This window comes from Panthera tigris, chromosome D4, assembly GCF_018350195.1.
Source record: "Panthera tigris isolate Pti1 chromosome D4, P.tigris_Pti1_mat1.1, whole genome shotgun sequence".
Classification (NCBI taxonomy): Eukaryota; Metazoa; Chordata; class Mammalia; order Carnivora; family Felidae; genus Panthera; species Panthera tigris.
In genome coordinates, this window is record NC_056672.1 from 60495166 (window position 1) to 60500446 (window position 5281).

The following is a 5281-nucleotide window of genomic DNA, read 5'->3' on the forward strand; positions in this document are numbered from 1 at the left end:
GCGATATCCATGGGGTGAGTGGGCTGCTGGGAGATGGGTTGGTTAGGAGTCCAGGATGAGGGGGTCAAGGTACTTGGCAAACCGAGCCAACCAGTAGGCTGTATGTGGGTGGAGGGGGGGTATGGCTGACAGGGGCTGGGACCTTCCTGGAACTGCTGATCTCCTGCAAGACTTGAACGTGCAGCCAGAGACTGGTGTCCAGCTTGGGTCCACTACCTGCAGCCCATACAACCTGAAGCCAAAGTCCCCCCACCAGCCTAAGCCTGGATTTGCACATCTATAAAATGGAAGGATACCCATCCCACTGGGTGGTTGATGAGGACTAAAAGGAGAAAGGTGTGTAAAAAGCTCAGCCCACTGCTGGGTAGGTAGAAAGGACTCCAAAAATACCGCTCCAAAGAAGTAGCTGTTATTCTCAGTCTCGCCATCATTAAGAAGTGTGCCTTTTACCCGTGTCGGGAGCCCGCATCCCCACGGCAGTCAGGCCTCGGGACAGACTGATCCTGTGTCCTCAGTTCCCGGGTCTCAGACCTCACCAAGGGCGTCCACCCTTATTCCACAAGATCCCTCTAAATGGCTTAATAACAGGGGCCCTCAGAAGGGGAGCCAGGCACAGCATAATTACCAGTCTTGCACCATCCTTGTAATCTTGACTTTGTGGGGAATGTTTGATCACAATAGTTGGGGGCTTGTGTGTGGTATTTAATTAGGCAGATGAAAGCACGTTCGAATGAAACAATAGTATCTCTAACTTAATGGCCTGTTGTGTGTCTTATCCCTAAAACCATGACAAAGGATGCTTCCATCTGAAGGCAAAGAGAGCCTCCCTCCTCCCCTCCCTCCCTCTCTCTGTTTACTCCCAGCTGACATCCAGTTAACATGGTTCCCACCTCGCCACCACATTCTAGTGAATAAGCCATGCTCTTTTACCAGCCACCTGATGGATGGGATACAGAAGAGGAGGGACTGGAGGGGCAAGTGTGGTACAGTGGTGAGCCTGGGCTTCCAGCCTGGGCTGCCCCCAGCTCCACAACCTCAGGCCAGTACCCTCCCCTCTAAAGGGGCAGCTTTAGTTTAAGCCAGAAGAGCCCTGGCTCTTCTTTCTGAAAGTAAGATAGTTACTAGAACTTGTGCCCATGGGACCGAGATTTGGGGGAGATTTATAAAATTAAACACGGTTTAAGACGGGATAATTAAACATAATAAAAACAGTGTCCGGCTAAGAAGCATCCAGAAAGAGATATTAGTAGGTAACAGGATGATCTCAGAAGTCTTGTCTAGCTCTAAAATTCCATTATTTTAATTCTGGGCAGTAAAATGCCAACATTTACCCAAGTCAATAAACATCAAGAGACTGATATTTCATTGGAATCCAAGTCTGATTTTTCAATATTGATTTTTGTGAAGTCAATTTTGGTTTAAAGTGCCTTTTTAAATTGGTGCTCCTGTGGTGTCAAATGTCAACATTTATTTTTCCAGAACTCTCTTTCCTATGGGGACTCTGGTCAGAGAAGGAAGCTTTTGATACTTGGAGTTCCTGTTTCTCTTGCTTCTGATTCAGGGTCCTGATTAACAGCGTAGAGTGTGCTGTTGTTGTTGTTTTAACCAAGCCTTTAAGTTTCCTGTTGAGATATGAAAAGCAATTTCTTCTATATGCGTGCCCATCATGAAAAAGACAGGAGAGGAAGAATGGGGTGGGGGAAGGAGGAGGAGCTTGGAAACCTTCACACTCCCTTGCAGCTCACCATTCGCCTGCTGTGTGATCTTGTGTTGGCCACTCACCCTCTCTGAGCTTTGTTAGGTTATTTGCGAAAAGAAAATAACAACACCTACTTTACAGAGAGTCTGGGAGAAACAAATAAGGTAGCTCATGCCAGTGCCTGGCCTGGAGCCCAGCCCGCAAAAGGCATTCAGCAAGTGGGATTGCTCCTGGAATCATTTTCCCTCCACTGCCACATTTTACTTAAAAATGTTCAAAGCTACAGAAAACTGGAAAGAATAGGACAATTAACATCCATATACTTTTCATCTATTCACCAATCATTAATACCTTCCCACATCTTCTTTCTCTTTCCCTGGTGTTTCTTCCCAAATTATTTGAGTGTGGGTTGCAAGCGTAAGACCACTTTGGGATGGGTCTCCTGGGACTAAGGATAGTCTCCCTCATAACAGCATCCCCACGGTATACCTAAAAATGTAATGTTCGTAAAGTAATACTACTTAAAATAGGATTTGTATTTAAAACTTCCCAACTGTCCCAAAAATGTCTTTTATAGTCTTCTTTAATTCTAAAAAAATAAATGTTTTTAATTCACACATTGCATTTGGTTGTCAATTCCTCTTTGCCAGTGTGCCCCTCGATTTGTAAGTGCTATGAGAACAAAGGCCCTCCAGAGCAAGCAGGAACAAAAAAGGCAGATGATGATTTGGCAGAAGAGGCAAGAAGGAAACCTTGGACCCGGCTGGCAAAACACATCTCTCTGAGCCACTGGCTCTGGGTGACCTTGGGCCTGACGCTTCCTACAGATGTTTTCATCATCTGGAATCAGGCCTTGCACTGGCCCATCTCAGGACCTATTATCACTCTAATGGAGCGGGTTGAGGCTTAGAAGCTTTTGAAGTCATACAGAGCCCAGTTTGAATTCTCCTTTATTAGCGGTGTGACCCTCAGCGTTACCCTCGAATTATCGTAGGTCTCACAGCCTCAGTTTCCTCATCTGCACAACGAGTGTGCTTACATTAGTGTCTACCTCGCAGGGACATAATTCATAATTAGAATTAAACATCACTTGTGTGGAGCATTAGGCACAGCGGCAGGCACACGCAGTAATGGCTCAGTTTAAAAAAAAAAACCAATATAATAGTTATAAATTTTCCAGAAATTATGGACTCTACAATCAACACTCTTATCTACACAGCAATTACCTTCGGCTTATGAAGAGCCCTTCACAACTTATGAAGCACTTTCTCTAGTATCTCCTGTGCAATGCAGTCTGGGGAGGTGGCAGCATGGGGGGGCAACCTCCCCCCCCCCGCCCCCCGCCACGTAGAGAGGGGACCTGGAGGCTCAGAGAGGCTGAGGAGGTTGGCTGACGTGACCCAGCTGGTTGCAGACCCAGGCCTCAGAGGGGCCCCGCCCTACCTTGCCCTCCTGTTCTGAGCCCTTGTTCTGTTACCGTGGCATCAGCACTGTGCGGCTCTCTATCCACTCCCGCCTTCAGACACACATCTTGTCTTATCTGAATGTCCATCAAATCTGGAGACACCTCGCATCCTGCCGTATGACCACAAAAAGGAGGCTCTGCTTCTCTGAGCCTGTGCGCCACCCGCGAGCTGGGATGTGAACCCTCTGCCCGGCAGGCTGGTAGGGTTCTGAAATGTGAAACAGACAAGTGCGCTCAACTGCACCACAGCTTCCGAAAATGAGAGCCACCGTTGCTACCATCAGACTCCTGCGGGCCTACTAAGGGCTCCTTGGGCACAAATGTGTCCCTTTACCTGTGGAGCCAAATAATGAGCACCGAAGATTAGGGTCCCTTCTCCCAGCCTTCATTTTTGAATCATAAACTACAAGAATCAAAGTCGCTTTGAAAAATGGCTTTTCATTTGTCATCATTTTCATTTCCTCAAAGAGAAGGCATACTGTCCTGGGCAAAAATCAATGCTTCCCCATAATAACGTGCCTACCGAGATCCGGTGCTGAAAGCCTCATGGAGAAGGAATGGAAGCTTATCTGTAGGACACATCAGCCACAACAAGAGTCTTGAAAATCAATACTTTGTGGGCCTGCATTGACAATGCACAATTTTTTAATCAAAATACGAAACAAATGACTCTAAGGGTTTAAGACGAAAACTGTGTCCTGTCGTTAAAAAAAAATGTCTGCGGGCATCCCAAGTGAAAAACGTATTCTTTTATCAACCCAAATATTATAGTTATCAGAGCATCCTCTGTGTGGCCAGAACCTAGTCACCCTTCCTTCATCTCATCAATGACACACGTATTTATCTCATAGCCTCCAAGCCAGAACCTCTAGCTGGGACAGGAAGGAGGAACAGTAGTACGCGTCAGCTACACGCCGTGGTCTGGGCAAGCTGCTAGAGAAACCAGGATGGAGCAGCAGGTGATACGTGAGACCGTGGCACTCGGTGACTCACAATCTTCCCCGCGGTGCCCCGTCTCACTTGGGATCAAAGCCCCACGTGGCCCGGCTCTAGGTTCCCCCTGACGTCCCCTCTCTTCCTCTTCAGCCTCGCCGGCTTCTTCGCTGCTCCTCACACACAGCTGCATTGTTTGCCAGGGTTATTGTAACAAATTACCACAACTGAGGGGATGGAAACGAGAGAAATGTGTTCTCTCCCAACTCTGGAGGCTAGAAGTTTGGAGTCAAGGGATCAGTAGGGCCATGATCTTTCATAAGGCTCTAGGGAGAATCTTTCCATGCCTGTCTCTTAGCTTCTGGGTGACAGCTGGCAATCCTGGGCATTCCTGGTCCTATAGACCTGCCTCTGTGGTCACATGGCGTCCCCCTGTCCCTCCATGTGTCTCCATCACTCTGTCTCTTTTCCTCTTCTTACAAGGACATCAGTCATACTAGATTAAGGACACACCCTACTCCAGTGTGACTTCATCTGAACTAATTACATCAGCAATGACCCTATTTCCAAATAAGGTCACATTCACAGATACTTGGGTGTTACGACTTAACATATCTTTAGGGGGGCATAATGCAACCCACAACACACGCTAAGTCTCAGGGCCTTGGCACTTGTCATCCTCTGCGTCGAAGGCTCTCCCCTAGGTGTCCGGTCCACACAGTTGTATCACGCCTTCTAAATCTTCCCTCAGATACAGTCTTCTCCGTGAGACCGTCTCGACTGCCACTCAAAACGGCAACATCCCCACCCCACCCCCACATACTCTCCATCCCACTTGTCTTCTTCCTTTTTTTCCATGTGATCTATCTTCTATCTGACTGTATAAATCATTGATTTGCTTATCCGTCTCTCCTCATTACGGTAAGCCCCGTGAGGGCAGAGAGTTTTGTCTGCTTTGTGAAATGTATCCCCCACACTGAGAATAGTGCCTGGTGTGTAATAAGCGCGTTATCAACTTGTCGAATGGATGAATGGTCCAGCGTGAGGGAAGATGGGCATGCGAACAGAGCGTGACAATGTAAGGTGACGAGGGCTACGAGGCAACTGCGGGAGTATGCAGAAGGCAGTGGTTTGGCTCCAACACGGGGAGGGAGGCGTCAGAGGCAGCTTCCTGGAGGAGGTGA

The 5281-nt window shown here is 47.8% G+C and overlaps 1 long non-coding RNA gene across 2 annotated transcripts; it reads right to left on the minus strand.

Moving 5' to 3' along the window:
- Window positions 1-1360: 1360 nt before the first annotated feature.
- LOC122233060 lies at window positions 1361-4599 on the minus strand. 2 transcript variants are annotated; one of them, XR_006210507.1, is made up of 3 exons: window positions 3688-4599; window positions 3143-3372; window positions 1361-1622 (listed from the first exon to the last, which is right to left on the minus strand). It is a non-coding gene; the product is annotated as an uncharacterized LOC122233060 (long non-coding RNA). The 2 variants fall into 2 exon arrangements; XR_006210508.1 differs by having other exon boundaries at window positions 3177-3372; window positions 3688-4598.
- Between the last annotated feature and the right edge of the window lie 682 nt (window positions 4600-5281).